At 40.2% G+C, this 20,653-nt stretch overlaps 1 protein-coding gene across 11 annotated transcripts in view; it reads right to left on the reverse strand.

Moving 5' to 3' along the window:
- The window catches only part of CCSER2 (coiled-coil serine rich protein 2), a 157,912-nt gene extending 141,404 nt beyond the window's left edge, over positions 1-16,508 (reverse strand). For all 11 annotated transcript variants that reach the window (XR_009497904.1, XM_059899510.1, XM_059899508.1 and 8 more), the window contains exon 1: positions 16,304-16,508. The gene's annotated coding sequence lies outside the window, so the exon portion shown is untranslated. The remainder of the gene's footprint in view (positions 1-16,303) is intronic.
- Positions 16,509-20,653: the final 4,145 nt, after the last annotated feature.

Here is a 20,653-nt window from a genome sequence, read left to right on the forward strand (position 1 = left end):
CCTCACTGTAGAATCAGCATGTTCATGTGTTCTCCACCTGGATTAAGTGTTCCTCCTAAACATTCCCATACCTCTCTAAGTACAGCAATTATCACACTATTTTATTTTTAAAATCATGTCTACATGTGTTCTGCTTTCTCTACTAGACTGGAAGCTCCTTAAAAACAAGGACCACAACATATTTGGGGTTTTTTAATTCTTAAAGATGTAGGAAGAAACACTCAGTAAAAGCTGAGGGAAGAAATAAAAGTTACTGAAGAATCTAAATATGTTATGACTACAATTCTAGTAAAAAGGTGTTTTGGTTTTTTTCTTTACCTTGGACATAGCAGTATGTAGAAAGAGTCTTCCTCTAATTCCATAGCAAACGAGACACAGTAACTAGGGGTTGCTGATAAAGAACTTAAAATATTAATAACACTATGCACAATCCCCAAATCGTGTTTACGTCAGTAACACAAATAATAATTTCATTAACTACTTCAATGACAAATAATTAATAATTTCACAAACTATGACTGAAAAAAAGTTAAAGGCTGAGGCCTGAGTACCAACCACACCTTAAAATCAAAGTACATTTATATTTAACCTATGCTGGCAACTGGTCAGTACAACGCAAGGAATGCTTCAGTGACAAGAAAATACATATCATAATATTCTAGACAGAACTTTGTTCTCTATTATGAAAGAAACTTTAAGTAAAATTATGTCAGGTAAGAATAAGCAACTTAGTAAACAAATTAAAAACTAATCATTTTACTGTGAAAGGTAGTTTTCAAATACTACAATTAAACTTGCCAGACACAATATGATTAAACGAGAATACACATAAAGTACTTCAAAAACAAAACTATAAAGCAGAAATACATCTTTACCCAAAATGACTATATGGTAATACTGCAAAATGTCTCACTATCAAATGTTAAAATACCAAATGCTTGAAGGATACTTCTGGGCTTGTAAAATTCACAAAACTTAGGTGAGTCCTTAGTGGGGCTTGATCCTCTTTTAGTACTTAGAAAATCCAAATATATCACAACACTGTCAGTTTGTCCTTCCAACCCCTTAGGAACTACCTCTTTCTCTATTTCATGCCTGTTACTGCTTAAGGTCTACTTGTGGTCTACGTCATTTCTCTCCTCCACTCATGAGAGTTTCCTGACACTTGGCATATAATCCCCGTGTGCTGCCCAAAGTTACTGCTCTGGACTCATCCAGAGTTGCCCAAACCCTCCAGTCCCATCTGGGGAACAGTAGGCAACCCAGCTCAGTCATTAGTTCCTTGGCAATGACAAGTACTTGCTTCTAACCATCCTCTTCTGCACTCTCTTATTATGAGTAGGAGAATACAATGGTTCCTACTCAGCTAGGTACTCTGTCTATATGATGGCTGTCTATTCTCCTAGTTTCCTTTAGATCTCTCCAACTCGTGGAATACAATGCGCATGTCAATTTGTAATAATTCTCAACTCTGTCCTGTGTTCTCCAATACTACCTCATTTCTTAATCTAGAATCCTACCATCTAGAGACAATATTCTAGCATAAATCTCCTTAATTCCCTACCTTCAGTTTCTTCCCCTTCAATTCATCCCTATAGTTTTCCCAGAGTTGGTATTTAAAATCATAAATCTGATCATGTCACTCTTCAATTTAAAATCCTTCAGTGGTCCTCCAAAGAACAAACACCTTAAAACAGTACTAACAACAGCAGGTGACAGCTGCTGAGAAGTTGTATGCCAGGTACCTGCATTACCTCATTTAAATCTCACAACAATCCTACACTGTAGATATTTTCATTATTCTTATTTTCCAGATTTAAGCAAAATGAAACTTGGAAAAATCACATGATCTGTCCATAGCCACACAGACAGTAAGAAAATGCAGCTAAGATTACAAAAGCCTTCAAAATCTGGCTTTTACTCCTTTGCAGCAGCGCTCTCCCACAACTACCCAATAAACCCTGCCTTCCACTTACATTAAACCACCCAAAGATCTGTGACCATACTATGATCTTTCAGGACTCCTTACCAGTCTTGGTACCATACTACCCCCATGGCTCAAAATGCCCACTCACCCACCTTGGTCCACCTTGGGAACTCTCTCTGAAGACTTCTTCCTTTCTTTCTTACCTCCTCCACAAGGGAGGTCCCTAGGCAGAACAATATAAGCCAAAATGATACACACACCCCACTCTAAACTTCAAAATGCTACAATACAGAATGCTCAAATAGATTTTCCAAGGTAATTTCCAGGTGAGATATAGTGCCAGCCTCATAAACTCTACATTTATCAGAAAAGTAAATAAAGATCAACAATGCAGCAACAGCAAAGGCTAATAAAAATACACTTAATACTTTTGCAAAATATTCACAACATGTAAAATCCAATTATTTTGAAATATGTGGTAAATCATCCAGAATATAAAGGATCAAATTTTAAAATACTTTCTTCTGCAAATTTGGACTTCTTTAAATGTAACAAGCAAGACAAATTCTACAAAATTTTACAAAATCTGTTAGCAAACCAAGACAAAATTCAAGAAAGTAAAGAGCTCTTCTATGACTATATCTGGGTTCAGAAAATGGCGACTCAATACTAAACGACTTGTGCTTATGAATCATATTTGATGATGCAGAGATACAGGGATTATGTTACCACATCTGCAGCATCAGCATATTAGGCCCGCATCTTCCAGGAACATGCAACAATGATATCAGGAGTCTCTTCTGGGTATTAACTGGCAGTTAAACAGCATCTCTTCAAGGTACTACTCAAATATATTAGCTTACAATTCCCCACACTAAAGCTCCTATTTTCATCTATTCACAGCCTCAAGATCTTCCTGCTCAAGGGTTAAGCTAAGAAAGGAAAAAGTCTTCAGAGAGAGTTCCCAAGGTGGACCAAGGTGGGTGAGTGGGCATTTTGAGCCAAGGGGGTAGTATGGTACCAAGACTGGTAAGGAGTCCTGAAAGATAGTAGTATGGTCACAGATCCTTGGGTGGTTTGGTGTAAGTGGAAAGTAGGGTTTATACTTAATTGCTCTTTAACTGGCATTTGGACACAAAGCACCAAGTGTTACTTTCAAAGTTTTAATCTCTTTTCTAGCTCATTAAGAAAGTGTCCTATAAGAGCACTTCTGGGACTTATCCATGTATCTTTTCTTGCTTTTCCCCACTAATCCTTACAAATCATATTCTTAACTCCTAAGCAAATTTCTTGTAAAAAGCATAAACTAATTCTTAACAATATCACCTAACAGAGATATTTAGGAAATTGACCTTTAATGGTTCAAGCACTATTCTAGGGTGGCAGATCCAAAATTATTTTGCCTTTGACATTCCTACTGGATACAACCAATATGCATTTCCTGTAGAATATCCAGGACCAAGCAGAAGAATTACTTTCAAAGGGTTTTTTTACAATGGTCTACTCAGGATATTAGAGCCTGGCCCAAGGAAACAATAAGGGGAATGGAGAAGGAAAAGCTCCATCAGCAGAACTTGACAGGCAAAGGAAAATGAAGAGAAGTCAAGATGATTCTCAGGTTCATAATTTGGGTAACTGAGTGACGGGAAGCATCACTAACCATGGCAGGAAATGAAGTGAATAAATACATAAGTCTGCAGAAGACCACGTACTAATTTTTGATGTTTTATATTTCAGGTTTTCTGCTGAACTATCAGGTAGGCATTCTAAATAGCAAACTTAAGGATTGGAATGCTCAAGAGAGAAACTAGGGTGAATAAAAGAACACAGATATGAGATAACAAAAAATAATGTGTTCAAGAAAACATAACAATGAAGAAAAAAAATCAGGCTGAAACCTTGGAAAACATGAACATTAAGGGACAGGAGTTAGTAATGATAGCTGAGAAAGAACAGGTAAGAAAGAGAAACAGGAGAGAGTGATATCATGGAAGCCAAGAAAAAGAGGGTGTCAAGAACATGGGCATGATCAGCTAAATGGTTCACTCAGGATTTAACAGTTAGGAACTATGTCCAAGGTTAATACAATTTCAACAAGTAGAGGAAGCAAGAGTAATAAAAACACTGTTGGGAGAAGGAAACAAAAAAGGAGGAGTGTGAAGTGTATTTGGCGAAGTGTATTTGGAACAGAATGTAGAAGAGTTTTGCTGGAATGGAAAGTTCATGTAGCAGAAGACAAGAAAGGATGTCTGGGCCAAACACTTTGCATTCAAGATTTTATTCTATTTTAGATCTTATTCTGTGAGGAAGAAGAAAGACAAGTAGCTTTTCTTTTTTCTTTTTGAAACAACTACCCTGGTGACAACATTCATGATGAACTGGAATGACAAGAGAGTTACAAGCTATTAAGCAGTCTTAAAATTATCTAAACATAGTAATGAGGGCCTGACAGAGGCTGGCAGTAGACAAAGTAAGAATTAAGAGATACATGAAGGAGAGATATTCTCTAATCCCAGGGTGCCCTAGATATTCCACTATTACTATATTATTATACTCATCACATTGCACCATAATCATCTGTGGACTGGAGTATAATAATAATCATAGGGCTTCCCTGGTGGCACAGTGGTTGGGAGTCCATCCGCCAATGCAGGGGACACGGGTTCAAGCCCTGGTCCGGGAAGATCCCACATGCTGCAGAGCAGCTGAGCCCGTGCGCCACAACTACTGAGCCTGCACTCTAGAGCCCGCGAGCCACAACTACTGAGCCCGCTGACTGCAACTACTGAAGCCCGCATGCCTAGAGCCCGTGCTCTGCAACAAGAGAAGCCACCACAATGAGAAGCTCGTGCACTGCAACGAAGAGTAGCCCCCGCTCACCACAACTAGAGAAGGCCCGCGCACAGCAACGAAGACCCAACGCAGCCAGAAACAAAATAAATAAAATAAATTTTTTAAAATAGTCATATTATTGTACTCATCACGTTGCATCATAATCATTTGTGGACTGGAACCCTCTCTTATTCGGTCTCTCATTACTAGAACTAACAAAACAGGAAAACAGGAAGAGGCAAAAAAAATTTTGTTGAATTACAATAGAACTCAGTAATGATAAAATATAGAAGTGGGACTTAAAGTTACTGCAGAGAAACCTAAGTGACTACAAGACGGTAATATAGAAAACACTAATGGAGAAGTTAAGATCAAGTTTAGGGAATGAGTTTAAAATATGTTTAGGATGAGAAGTGTCTAAGGACAACATTCAAATAGAAATATCAAACGGCAAAAAATGAAACCACAGAAGAAAAAAAAAAACATATGGATTAGGGGTGCCAACCCTCCACGCAGCCAAAAATCTAAGTACAACTTACAGTAAGTCCTCCCTATACTTGGTCCCTCTGCATCACAGATCTCACCAGCTAAGATCCTGTAGTACTATAGTATCTACTCTTGAAAAAATTCCACACATAAATGGACCCATGCAGTTCAAACTTGTGTTTTTCAAGGGTAAACTGCATTCAGATATTCAAACAACAAAGAGAATTTTGAGATACATCATGAAATCATCAACAAATCTTATTATTTGCTCATAAGAACAAATATTTAACAAAATACCAATTTCCTAAGACACTTTGGGGGTATGACTCTATCTTTAAGAATGCTATCTGAATTGCTTACTTGCATATTCTGTAAAAATTAAATTGATGTAAAAGCCCAACCAAATAGGTCAATCAAAACTGGGTCAATAGGGCTTCCCTGGTGGTAGAGTGGTTAAAAATCCGCCTGCCAATGCAGGGGACACGGGTTCGAGCCCTGGTCCGGGAAGATCCCACATGCCGCAGAGCAACTAAGCCCATGCGCCACAACTACTGAGCCTGTGCTCTAGAGCCCGACAGCCACAACTACTGAGCCCACAAACCTAGAGCCCATGCTCCGTAACAAGAGAAGCAACTGCAGTAAGAAGCTCATGCACCGCAACGAAGAGTAGCGCCCACTCACCACAACTAAAGCCCACGCACAGCACAGAGAAAGCCCGCCCGCAGCAATGAAGACCCAACGCAGCTAAAAATAAATAAATAAAATAAATTTGTTTAAAAAAACCAAAAAAAACGGGGTCAATACTAAATAATTACTTGCTTTATTTATTCATTCATTCAAAAATATTTATTGAGTGACTATCAGTTTGCATTGGGACAAGGGGGACCAGACACAAAGCAAATAAAGTAACACACAGCAAATACTACAACAAAGTCACTGAAAAATGTAAAGAAACACAGGTAACACAGAACAGAGAATATAATGGAGGATGGGTAAAGGAGGCATGATGAAAATAGACCTAGAAGCTGTCCTGGAAGAGGAGACACCTATGTTGGGCTTTTTAAAAGATGAAGTGATTTAACAAGATAGCTAAGAAGCTGAATGGTATTCTGGAACAAAAGGAATAGTATGTGCAAAAGCATGGAGATGTCAAAAAGAGTTTCTCATCTTCATGGAAACATGACAGAGATGTCATGGCACAGCTCATGGAAGACCTTCTGTACACTGATAAGGAATTTGACCCTTATCCTATAGTCCTGTGGTAAGAAACATCAGATGTGCATTAGAATGCCCTAAGGAGCACTCCAAATCCCCTAAAGCAGAGTGCAAGTGCAGACAGGAGATGGTAAAGCAAAAAACAGGGCAGAGCCACAGAAGATTTTTAAGCAATAACAAAACTTGTTTCAGAAATCCAAAAGTCAGTAGCAGTGGCTAAGGGAAGAAAATCTCGAGGAAAACTGAAGAAGATTAAGAAGCAATTGCAATAATGCTCCAGCACTAAATATTGACAACTACCTACTCAAACATAAATGAACCACAGAAAGAGGCACATAAAGTGCTGTAACTGTAATATGGGCTTTGAACCATGAGTTTCCGAACTCATCTCTGATAACAACTCCATAATCAGAAGCAATTACAGTAAAAGTACTATCAGGGACATTAAAAAAAAAAGGGAAAAAGAGTGGCCACCAAATTTTCCCCTTAAAAGTACTTCATCTATACTTTAATTTAAAAGGTTTTTTTTTATTTAAAAAAATTTTTTTTCTTTTTAAAAAAGGTACTTTATAATAAAACGACCATAGCAGGCAGAGATTACCAAATCCAAATTTAGAACCTACCACATGGCTACTAGCACTGTGCAAAACTACTGAGAATGATAATCAGTTAACATTATGATAAAAGTTACCAGAGAAAAACTGGTCAATAACAACAACAAAGATTATTTAACAGATTCCTAATAATTCATTAAAAATTTTGTTACCCACATATAAAAACTACAGTTTTGAACTGATGAAAATTCACCAAATTGGGGGGAAGGGATGTTCTTTAATACCTATCTCCACTAGCCACTGTCTTTATTTGAAAAAAAAATAGGTCAGTACATAAGGACACATATATGATAATGACAGACCTTAGGGTCACAGATAAGGATAAAATTAATTTCATTTATTTTTCAAAGAAATAGCTCCTGTAATTTTTTTTCTCTCTACTGAGTCATTCCATCGGCTACAAATATACTAGAAAAGCACCCATCTTTTAAAAAAATTAAAATTCCTTGACTCCACATCCCCTCCAGCTATCACCCTGTTTTTCCTCAGTTTCAGTTGAAACTCCTTGAAAAAACTGGCTGTCTCCAATTTCTCTCCTACAGGTCCCTCTTAAACCCTCTCCAATCAAGTTTTCATCTCCATTAATCCACCATGAACAACTTAAGGTCACCAATGATTTTCCTTTTTTTTAAATTTTTTGGTTGCACCACGAGTAATGAGGGATCCTCGTTCCCTGACCAGGGATCGAACCCATGCCCCCTGCAGTGAGTGGAAGCGCGGAGTCCTAACCACTGGACCTCCAAGGAATTCCCACCAATGATTTTCATATTGTTAAATCTAAGTCACATCTTAGTCCTCGATCTAACTGCAGCCAACACAACTGATCACTCACTTCCCCCTTCTTAAAACATTTCACTTGGCTTCAGAGATAACCACTCACTCTTAATTTTCCTCCTTCGGAGGGTGCTTCTTACTCTCATTTTTTAGCTCTAGCACTAACTCTCTCTCCAGGTCCCTCTCTCTCATTAGAGGACCCCAAGGCGAAGTCTCTGACTTCTGCAGTCATACTCACTTCCTAGATTATCTTAATCAGTTCTAATGGTATTAAATACTATCTCTATGCCAATGACTGGAAATTTATATCCTTAGCCCCTCCTCTGAAGTGAAACGCAGACTCATGTATACCCAGCTGTCTAGGCAGTATCTTCACTTGGACTGCTAACATATCCAAAATTGAAGGCATTAGTTCCCCGTAAAACCTGCTTCTCCTGCAGTCTTCCCCATCCCGGTAAACGGCAACTCCATTCTTTCAGTTGTTCAGGCCAAAACCTACAACCCACATCCAATCCACCATCAAATTCTGTTGGCTCTGCCTTCAAAATGTACTGTGAGCACTTCTCCTAACCCTGCCTAAAATCACCATCATCTCCCACCTGGCATTATTGCTGGAGCCTGCTGAATTATCTCATTATGCCCCGTCTATGACATTCTCTACACAGCAGTGGAAAGGTCTATTTAAAACAAGTCAAAATCCATCAATGGCTTCCCACTTTCAGGGTAAAAGCCAAGAAGTTCTACTGGCCTGTAAGGCCATATATGATCTATTTTGCACTCCCACTACCATCCCTTCGGCCCCCTCACCCACCTCTCTGGCCTCATCTTCCACCAATCATTCCTCACAAGGCCTTCAATGATCTACTTATCACTCCTCAAACAGGACAAGCATGCTTCAGACAATAGACACCTGCACTCTTATTCCATCTTCCTCAAATGCTCTCCCCTAATATCTGTACAAATTAGATCACAACCTCACTTCTGCCACATCTCTGCTCACCACTGATCACTGCAGCATTCCCCCTGTGTGTTCTTTCCACCTTATTCTGCTTTGTTGGTTTTTAATTTATTAATTTATTTATTTATTTTTGGCTGTGTTGGGTCTTCGTTTCTGTGGGAGGGCTTTCTCCAGCTGTGGCGAGCTGGGGCCACTCTTCATCGCGGTGCGCTGGCCTCTCCCGTTGCGGAGCATAGGCTCCAGACGCGCAGGCTCAGTAGTTGTGGCTCACGGGCTGCTCCGCGGTAGGTGGGATCTTCCCAGACCAGGGCTCGAACCCGTGTCCCCTGCACCGGCAGGCAGATTCTTAACCAATGCGCCACCAGGGAAGCCCTCTGCTTTGTTTTTTTCCACAGCAACATAATAGCTGACATATTGCATACATACTTATTTTCTGTATCTTATTATTAGAATATAAGTTCCACAAGGTCAGAAAATGTGTTTTCTTCACTGCACCATTACTAGCAAGTGCCCAGCTGGTATTTGTTGAATAGAAAGATGGCATGAATGAGGAAAATCCAGATTCAGGATCTGGTCTCAAAGCCTGGGTTGAGGAAACTTACAGTGTAGAAATCCTCAAGTAGTGAAAAAAACGTCAACTGCAAAAGTGGCCACAACAGTGGCCAAGTCTACAAGTCTAGCTGATGCCAATAATAAATAAGGGCTGACAAGTCCAGACTATCTTAAAATAAAGAAAGTAAGCTTGAGATAAAATGTTTAAATAAAAATAAAAGAAAGAAGAAGAAATGGCCATCCCTGTCTCCCTATTCCCTATAAAGAAATACCACCTGGATATGTTTCCTGTAAGCTGGCCTACCAAGTTAGTTAGACCAAAATATTACCAGACCCATTCTACACACTTAAATAGCTGTTATGAATAGTCCCTGCTTTTCTAAGGTATGGTCTTCTGAGAAAATTGTAACTCCCAACCCTAACACTGGCTGCCAAGACATAATGGTCAGAGAAAGCTCTCAAATTTCCCCAAAGCACTCAGGCTGCAACCAAATATCATTAATGTAATGACAACAACAATTCAAAGTACCTTCTGGTGTCTGCCTATCTTCATTTTCTCTAGTGTATGCACTAGGGTATCTGTCATCAAGAGATTGTGGTATCTTGATATGGGGGGGAGGGGGGGAGGGGGGGGGGAGAGAGAGAGAGAGAGAATTCAAAGAAACAGGACCTGGATTTATTTTTTCCCATTTTACAGAGAGGTAGATTGCCAGGGAATAGAAAGCATCTGTTAAGATACAAGATGTCACCTGGGCTCTTCAATATGACACCAAAACAGAGATCACAGAAGAACCAAAACCCTGAGAAATCCAGCATTCCTCAGCTAAAGAGCTGTCTTGCATCTCCCATTACCATACATAGAATTGAAGAGATGGGGCAGGAGACCATGCCAAAATGGACAGCTGAGAGCAGTAATGGGGGAGGGAAGAGTGGTAACAACCATGGAAAAGCGGGGGAGAGGAATAATTACCCATGTTTTTTCTCTTTTCCCCCTTCCTATTCTACTTAGCAAGTACAGAAGAAACTGGGCAGATGAATACAAGGAAGGACAACACAGACAGTGAAGGATAACGATGCTCTGAAGCAAAAGGTAGCAGAAGAAATCATGCACAAATTCCTTTTCTAAGTGACTCTTGGAAAAACAGACATGAAGTTACGAACTGACTGAGGAAATTTAAAATTTAAAACAAATTCCCACACCTTAGATAATGACAGAACTATACAAAGAGAAGAGAGATTCTTAATTATTTGGAATGATGGTCCTGGGGCATTTTTAAGATCAACAATCCTCAAAGATGATCTAAATATTTTCAAACTAACTTACTGATCAACATGGGAAAGGTGAAAATCTTTCACTTTCATGGATGCAGGCTTTAAGAATTCTCTGGCTTCCCAATGGCTCCAAATCTCAAAATAACCAATTAGAAGTCAGAGAGGTAACTTGGGGAGCATTCAAAGGCGATCAACTCAGCAGAGAAGAGCTAAAAACTCAGAGATTACACGTATCCTACTCTTGATTGGTCAATTCACTTAAAAAGAAGCGTTCTGATTCGTTGCTCTCTATAGGCTGAGTCACGCCCCAGCAACAGCCCCTGTAGCAAGAAGATGGTAGAAGCTAAAAGAGGGCACAGGATACTCTGAGAAATGGGGGGATGGGGGGATGGGGGGATGGGGGGTGGGGGGGGGAGGTCAGTAACAAAGGAAAGACGATTTAACGCCATACAGCCACTGGCCATCAGCAAATCACAGCAGGGCACACGAACCAAAACTGTTTGTAGCGTGAGGTGGCATTCCGTGCTTACTTCTGTGCTAATACTTCCCTCTCCTTAAGGCTCCTCTTCTAATCCTGCACTGATGGCTCTTCCCCCTTCTCCCTGACAACTGTCACTCTCTAGAGCTTCTCTTCCTCCAGCCACTTTTTGATTTTGATGATTTGGTGTCTCCTACCCCCAGTTCAGTCTCTTGCCATCTTCCTGAATTAGCTCATCCTGTATTAGCTCGTGCTTTCTACTCAGTCCCTGTCCTTGACAAGTACATAACCCAGTGGGGGAGGTCGATGTGTCACTAAGTTACGTACAATAAATCACAGTCAATGCTATGAAAGAAATATAACAAAGTGCTGTGAGCGCATATTCATCTGTCATAACCCCACTCAATAACGTCCAAATCAACACTCCAGCTTCCCACTCTCTTATCAGTTACTAAGCCCCATAGCTTTCCATAATACCCCTGATCTCCACTTCCAACTTGGTTTAGGCTTCATTTCTCATTTGACCTATTTCAACCACTTCCTATCAGAAACACAATTCAATATATTTCCACTATGCCACATCAGCCATCTCCCTAAAAGATATAACACACTATATCATCCCCTTGCTTTGAAACATCTAATATTTTTCCAGTACCTAAGAGATAAAATTCAAATCCTTAGCAGAGAAAATAAGGTAATATAATATACTTTTCAAATAGAGCCCTTTAAAAGCAGGCTGTTTGAGTTCTAGTTCCGATGCTTCCTAGCTGTGTTACCTTTGGCGGGTCACCTTACCTCTCTTTCTCATTTGCAAAATGAGGATATGAAAAGAACCTACATCTTAGGGTTGTTATGAGGATTAAGTAAGAAATTCTATCCAAGTACCAGCAAAGTACCCAGCACTCAGTCAATGTTAATTACTACACCAGGGTTGTCTCATCTATCTAGAATGTCTTACTCCCAAAGGAAGAAGATAACCAAGGTTTTATTTTCGTACATTTTAGAATGATTAACGATAAAAGTTAAATCAGAAATGATCTTCTAGTTAAACCAGAAACAACAAAAACTTCAATTAACCAAAAACTGCTTTCATGAAATTTTTGCCTAAATTTACTATAATTTATTAAAAAACAAGTACCCATTTATAAAAAAAAACTAGGTTAGTTTCGTTTTGTTTCCTATTCAAGTTCAAGAAGAAAAAAGGCAGGAAGCAGTTTACCAATGGAAACTCACTTATATATTTATAAGAACGTGATTCTCTATAGTATAAAATCCACAAAAATTAAATGCAATCTCAATTGCATGTATTGTTAAAGATATATACATATAACAAAAAGAACTGTAGTAGCTTAAGAAAATAAAAATATGCATCAGATGGTAGAGTGACATTTGTTCTTAGACCTCACAATCAAAAGATGAAATCACACACAAAAAATTTTGTCAATGATTTTTTTTTGGTTTTTTTTGTTGTTGTTGTCAATGATTTTAATAATTTTTAAACTGCAAAGTCTACAACAATAAAAATAACAAAAATAAAACAGATCACAAACATATTTCAAGAGAATAATATATTTATGATGCTAGGTACTAATGAACATTGGTAAGAAGAGTCCAGTAAATTTATGGGCAAAGGACAAACAATTCATACAAAGGAGAAAATAAAATGAGAGAAATACTGCACTTCCTTTTCTGTTGTGAATAGTGATCTTAGACAGCAGGTACCCTTATACCCATTTGAAAAAAAAAAAAAAAGTTAAAAACAAAAGCCTGTAAAAGTAAAAGATGAAACTGGTCAACCAAACTGCTGGAAGCAGTAAAAAAAAAAAAATACTACCTTTCAGAAACAAACCTAGCAATAGTTTTCAAAAGTGACAAAAACCTTCATACCTTTTGACCTTATAATTCCCCCTGCTGGGGCTTTAGCCTAAAGGAAAGAAGCAAAACAAAGGACATCTCCATGTTAACTGCATCCCATGAAAAACGGGAAGCAGCATAGATGTCCAATAATTATAAATAAGTAAATAAATCAACTCACTGTAACACTGTATAATAATTTAAATATATAAAATCTATAGCAGTAAGAAAACATTAAATATGAAGGCAAATATTGAACTATATTTATGCTATGATTACAGTACAAAATCATGTATATATGATGAGAAATGAATAAAAGAATATTTTAAGTTTATTTTTTTTTCCTTATTTCTTTGACCATTAAGTTGTCTGTTGGAATTGATCAGGCCTCCCATAGGAAGTACACATTTCAAAACTAACTTTTCAAAGGCATAAAACCACAATTTTTCTTTTCCAAAAAACCTATCACATAGAAGTAATCAGATAGGCTCTTCTCACATACAGACTAGCCATACATGTAATTTTAGCCATGCTATTAGCCAGCTGTAACCTTATTTTATTAAATCTCATTTTACCATCAAAATGTAACTGTATGTGGGGGTCTCCATATGGTGAGCAGAAGCCACTTATTATGGGGCATTCTGCCCAGCAATGAGGTCAAAAACCCCAGACGAATGGAATAGTGGAGGTTAGGTTTCTCCTATATCCTCAAATGAATCATCATGTTTCTTAGCCTCAAGGGCTCTAAGACCCTAGAAGCAGCAGGCAGCTAAGCAGCCAAAGAGCTTGAAAGTGGAAGCTGATTTGCTTTTCCTCTGAAAATTGACAACTTCCTCATTTTCCCCCAAAGCACCATGGAATAATGAAAAATACACAAGTGTGACATCAGGAAATGTGGGATACAAGTGACTCTAAGAAACTTCAAATAAGTTTCTTGCCCTTTGGGGTTTCAGTCGTTTAATGGGTAAAATTTTTAAAGTTGAAACAAATAATCTATGAATTCTTTCAAGTTCAATATTCTACTAATAGACCCCCTTAACCAATATACGTCCAACTCTCTCAAAACCTCCCAGTCTGATTATAAAACAAGACTTAGAAGTAGGAAACTGGGGGCAAGGACACAGATGGTCAAAAGACCTGGATTGTATCCCAGCTCTGTCCCCTTCTACCTGCATGACCTTGGGCAAATTTCTTTGTCTTAAAGTCCTAAATTAAAGAAACAGCAATACTTACTGGCCATATTCTTTTTATTCTTCTGTCATAAAACATATTGGTTTTTTTCTGTCATAAGTGGGGTTTCATTCCTAACCAGCAACAACAATTTTGACTTTATTCTTGGAAATTTTAAAGTACCTTGTGCAGTCACCTCTTCTAAGTTTTCTAACATGGAAAGAGGTAGTTAACATACTTTACCTATAAACTATATTCAAGATTAGGAGCATTCCTCAAAAGTTCATTCAGTAAACAGTTTGTGAGCACCTGTGCCATAAAACAGCATGCGTTAGAGTTGCAAAGGTCCCTTCCCTTAAGAAGCCCAAAAGTCTGGTGGACACAGACATATTAACAAATCATTAACTACCAACTGACAAATACTAACTGCAGAATGTACAATGTACTAATGGATCAGTGAAGATAAGTGAGATGTCTGGACAAGATTCAGAGGTGATAATTTGGTCAGATCTTGAAGGGCAAGTTGTTTACTAGATGGAGAATTCTCAATAGAGGCAACAGTGTAAAACCACAAAGGAAGATGACATCTTCAGAGAACTCTAAGTAGTCTTTGTTCAGAGAGGGCAGGCAAAATGGTAGAAGATGAAATGAGAAACAAAGACAAGTACGAGAAATCGTGAAGGACTCTGACTTTTTATCAAATACAGATTATGAAGAGTCACTGCTGGACTTTTAAACATGAAATCAAAGTCCCCCCTTCTTCCCCAAAGTTTAGTCAAGACAACAAACGGAGAATGCAGGTCTGGATGTGAAAAGGTACAATAAATTGCCTTGTTGTGTTTTTTTAAATGGAGAGTTCCTGCTGTTCAGGATGGCTTCTAGCAGTTTCTTACTATGGCGTATTAATACAACACTGAAGTAAAACAGTATGAATTACAGCTAAAGGGTTCAAGAAAGTGTGTGTTTACCTAAAGATTATTTGACATCAGTGTTGTTGAGAACACTAAAGAAAACAAGCAAATAAGAAAATAATAAAGATGCTAAGTAATAAATTAAGAGAGGCAAACAGTAATAACATCTAAGACTGACTTCAGGCAAAACATTCAGGAATGTTTAAATCCTTATAATACATATATTGATTACAGATAAGACATGTTTTTTTGTGACTATCTTTTGCAGAAGGCGAGTATCTTAAATGCCTTTTGGTTGAAGAAGAGGTGCCACAACCAAACTCTCTTTAAAACTAGTCTAAAACATGATGCTTAAGAAAAAAAAAAAAAAACTGGCAAAATTAATAGGTTCCATTAATATTTTAATGCTCAGGAAAAAAAGGGAGAAAAGAAATGCCTTTCAAAAGGTTACTTTGGTAAGCCTAAGCTCCATTTATCTCACCAATGGGAGTGAAACACAGACATTCCAATTTGGGACTACGAAGGGTCCCTGCATCAGTAATTTCCACGCTGTTCAGGCCTAGTCTAGGAACAGCAAGCCTAACTGGCTGGGTAGCCCACAAAGATGAATTTGCAATTATTGAAATTCAAACTCAAGCTTAGCCGTCAGATGATCCCTCAAAGGAGTCATTCTCCTTTTGCCTGACAAAAAAAAGTAGGTGCATTAAAATATATATATATATGTATAAAAACAGCAGATGCCTAAAAAGGAGAGAGAAGAAGCATCTGAACCTATGGCAACGGTGTGGTCCACCAAAGTTTTCTCTCAGGATGTGTTTAGGGTGTGTCTTTGTTTGGGCCCAGTAATTAAAATTAAAAAAAAAAAACCCACAGTCATTCGGGGCATCCCGGTACTTGGTACCTTCCCTATCATCCCTCACTAGCATCCTGGCTCTGAAATCACTGGATATCTCAGCCTCGCCCTGATTTCTCCTTGAGAGAGAGAGGGCCGCAGCCGCAGCGGCCCACGGGCCCCGATATGCCTGTCACAGCCCCAGGGGCGAGGGGCGTCCGACCTCCCCGCTCCACGCCTGCCTGGCCTCAGGCGGCTCGCGGAGACTCCAGAGGGTCGCTCCGGAGGGCAGGAGGCCGGAGGACGCCACGGCCCTATCCCGGGCGCCCGGACCTGGGCCCCGGACCGCGCCCCCTGCCCAGGGCTGCCGCGGGCGCTCGTCCCGCCCCGACTCCGGCCCCTGCTCCCGCCCCGACCCCGGCTCTCACCGTGCGGAGGTCGCGCTGCCTCCTCAGCCGCGGCCCGGCTGCGGGTCGCCCAGCGACCTGCAGGCCAAAGGACGGCAGGTGAGGCGAGGGGCCGCCCGTCACATCCCCGCTGGCCCAGCCGCCCGACCCACAGCAGCCAGCATCACGTCCACGGCCTCAGGGAGCGCTGGACTCCAGAGCCACCGCACCCCCTCCCTCAGCCGGCGCCCGCCTGGACTCCGCCCTCCGGGGCCCACGAACCGCGCGCGCGCAAACCCGCCCCCCCGGGACGCCCTGCGCAGGCGCGAGCCTCACGAGGTTAGGCACCGCCTTTGGGCCCGCCCCCGCCGCCTGACTCCGGCTTCGGCCCATTTCTGGCACCGCCCCCGCCCTCTCGCCAGCCTTTCCCAGGTTACGCCCCCACTTCAGGACCCGCCCCCTTCCACTGACTTTGCCTCTCTGCCCCCTGACTCAGGCCTTTCCTGCGCCCAACTTGTGACGCCAGCCTGGTGGCTGACCCACCTATAGCCGGCCTCCTGGACCAACATTTGCCTTTTGACCGCGGTCAAACCTGTCAACTAAACCTCCTGACCCCGAAAAGTTAGGAGTAGTCTGAGTTTTGGGACTGACATGGGCTCCTCTCCCACATTTCGGTGAAGTGGACAGGTCTAACATTTTGTGTTTTCAGGTCCATCCCGGTTTTCTGCCCTCCGGTGCTTGCTCTGGGTAATGCCAGAACCAACACTCTGCCGGATCTTACTGAGACTGAGGGGAAGAAATAGGCACACCGGAGTGCTGAGAGTGGAAACAGCTTCATGACATAATCAATCTGGGTTTCTTTTGCCGGAAGCCAGGTCCTCCTGCCCTCTGGGACTTCCATCAGCCATAGGCCTTCTCTTCCTCTCCTTTCTTCCTTGATGGCTTGGCTTGTTGAGTGCCCTTGCCCCTGGAGGCCTCCCTGGTCTAGCTGGATGTAAAAGCCCTGGAGGTTCACCTGTCTGGCAATAGACTTACCTGAAATCCTTGTGGGCCACGCTTATCAACACCTCCACTGCAGTAAATAACTTTGAGGATTTCTTGAGAAATACCCATTTCTTTCATGCCTCCAGATCAGTGATACTCCAAGAGGAAAGGGAGTGGAAATTACCAGACTGATATGAGGGGGCATACCTGATTTGTAGAACCAGACTTCTCTTAATAATATACTTTTATATTTGGAAAATAGTGTCATGTTTAAAATCAACCCATAAAGTTAAAGATTGAATTTCTTGGATGATAAGATGTATGTTTAAAATGTAGAGAAAGACTAGAACTAAACACTCCACGATTTATCTTTGGATTAAGTCAGGTCATTAGGCAAACACCAGACTGAACACTTGAACACACCCCTCAAGAACATCCTTCAAGAAATGCAGTTACTAACATGCTCTTTGGGGTTTATGCCATCAGCTAAATTGAGAGGTGGTACAAGAAATGTCTCCTCGGGCTTCCCTGGTGGCGCAGTGGTTAAGAATCTGCCTGCCAATGCAGAGGACGCGGGTTCAAGCCCTGGTCCAGGAAGATCCCACATGCCACAGAGCAACTAAGCCCGTGCGCCACAACGACTGAGCCTGTGCTGTAGAGCCCGCGAGCCACAACTACTGAGCCCGCCTGCTGCAACTACTGAAGCCAGCGTGCCTAGAGCCCATGCTCTGCAACAAGAGAAGCCACCACAATGAGAAGCCCGCGCACCGCAACAAAGAGTAGCCCCCACTTGACGCAACCAGAGAAAACCCACGTGCAGCAGCAAAGACCCAACGCAGCCAAAAATAAATAAATTATTTAATTAATTTAAAAAAAAAAAGAAAAGAAATGTCTCCTAACAGCTTGTATGTGGGAATTGGGGAAGATGCTACATACTCGATAGTCTGCATATGAGGATCTAGGAAAGGAACATCTCTGTTCCAAAAACCAGAAAGAGCTATGCTTCTCCAAACTGCTAGGTTGCTATCTTGTGATTCTCTAAAGACTTGAGGTGATTATGTTTTCTCTTTTCTTTAGCAGCTCTTAAATACTGTCACCTTTCCCTTCTTCCTCTGCAAAGGTTACTGGGGGCTTGCTGTGTATGAATATTTCCCAACTTCATCTAATTTTCCTTATTGCTGTTTAGTCTTTATCCCAATTTCCTCATTTAGTTGGTTGTTATCATGTCACATTAGTTCTATCAGGCATATCAAGCTATATATAGAAAAGCTTTTAATATTAAATATAAATTTATTGTATATACATATTATATATATCCTTAGAAGTCTGACCTCTGAGAGTCTGAAGCCTGCTTATGACTGAGGTTAAAGGTGAGAGGGCAGATCAAGATGAGCAGTGGTTCACAAATTTTAGTTAGAATTACCTGGGGAGCTTAGCAAACTGTAGCTTGCTGGGCACCACCCCCAGAGTTTCTGATTCAGAAGGCCTGGGTGGTACCCAAAAATTTGTAGTTCTAATAAGTTCCTGGGAGGAATAATGCCCAGGGACCACACCTTAAGAACCATTGCACTAAACTACCTCTTCAACAATCTATGCTACAATCATCCTAATCAGGTAGGAGATGACCATCTCCCAGAAACCCATGAATGACTGATGGGAGACAAAGGTTTAAGTGTCATGTGTTATGTGGATAAGTAACCCAACTGTGGCAGCCTTCAACACAGGCTAGGCAGCAGAGAACAACTGAGAAGGCCAGGGTATAACCCCAGCCCCACGAGCAGGCAAGTAGAACAGAAGATGAAGAGTCAGGGGCAGATGTACAAAATGCTGTGGTGGGAACGTTGGTAGTTTGACAAACCTTCCTCGTGTTTTTTGGGATGGGCCCAGTGGTGTCAGGGCACAGAAACAGGGAATCAGATGATCTTTTGATTCGCAGTCTGGACTTGCTTATTAAGAAAAACGGTATGATAGCACAGAATGTTTGGGGGAAGAGGTGTCTGCCTTACAGATGTCTGTATGGGAATGAGTCTAGAGAAGAGTCAGCAAGCATATTTATACATTTTTACTATGCATGTTTATTAGATTAAAAAAGTATCTACAATAGGATCATAATAGGTAAAACAAGGAAAAGACTTCTCACAATTCTCAAACACACTTAATACAATCATAGTAATATTTCAGTGTATTTTCTTAAGTTTATAGACATCTTAACATGTTTTACTAGTTTGGAGTTAATATTCCTAGGGACTTCTGTATTTATTTATTTATTTATTTATTTATTTATTGCTTAAATACTGTAATACACATTTATTATCTTTAAAAAGATGCTCAACATCACTAATCATCAGTGAAATGCACATCAAAACCACAATGAGATATCACTTCACACTTGTTAGAATGGTTATCATCGAAAAGACTAGAAATACATGTTGGTGAGGATGTGGTGAAAAGGGAACCCTTGTGCACTGTTGGTGGGAATGTAAATTGATGCAGCCACTATGAAAACAGTATGAAGTTTCCTCAAAAAATTAAAAATAGAACTACCAAATGATCCCACGATTCTACTTCTGGATTTTCATCTGAAGAAAATCAAAACACTAACTCGAAAAGATACATGAACTCCTGTGTTCAGTGCAGCATTATTTACAATACCCAAGATATGGAAACAGCTGTGTTATTGACAGATGAATGGATAAAGAAGATTTGGTATATATACAATGGAATATTATTCAGAGATGAAAAAAAATGAAATCTTGCCATTTGTGACAATGTGGATGGACCTCGAAGGCATTACATGAAGTGAAATAAGTAAGACAGAGAAAGACAAATACTGTATTATTTCTCTTATACATGGAATCTGGAAAAAAAAAAGAAAAAACAAGCTCAAGCTCCTAGATACAGAGAACAGACAGATTGGTGGGTGCCAGAGGCGGGGGTGTGGAAGGGTGGGAGAAACGGGTGAATTGTTTTTGGTTTTTTGATTAAATAAATTTCTTTTTTTAAAATGTTTAAAAAAAAAAAAAGGGAGAGAGAGAGAGAGATCACCTCATACCTCTTAGAATGGCTATTATAAAAAAACAACAACAACAACAACAACAAGAGATAAAAAATGCTGGCAAGGATGTGGAGAAAAGAGAACACCTGTGCAGTATTGTTGGGAGTGTAAATTGGTACAGCCAGTATGGAAAACACTACAGAGGTTCCTCAAAAAATTAAAAATAGCACTACCATATGACACAGCAATCCCATTCTGGGTATATATTTGAAGGAAAGTAAAGCACTAACTTGAAGCTATATCTCTTCCTCAGTGTTAATCACAGCATAATTCACAAGAGCCAAGACATGGATGAATAGATAAGGAAATTCTTAATTGAGAATAGTCTGTGGTCTCCTTTTATTGGAATAAAA

Source organism: Balaenoptera ricei, chromosome 16, assembly GCF_028023285.1.
Source record: "Balaenoptera ricei isolate mBalRic1 chromosome 16, mBalRic1.hap2, whole genome shotgun sequence".
In the NCBI taxonomy this organism is placed as follows: Eukaryota; Metazoa; Chordata; class Mammalia; order Artiodactyla; family Balaenopteridae; genus Balaenoptera; species Balaenoptera ricei.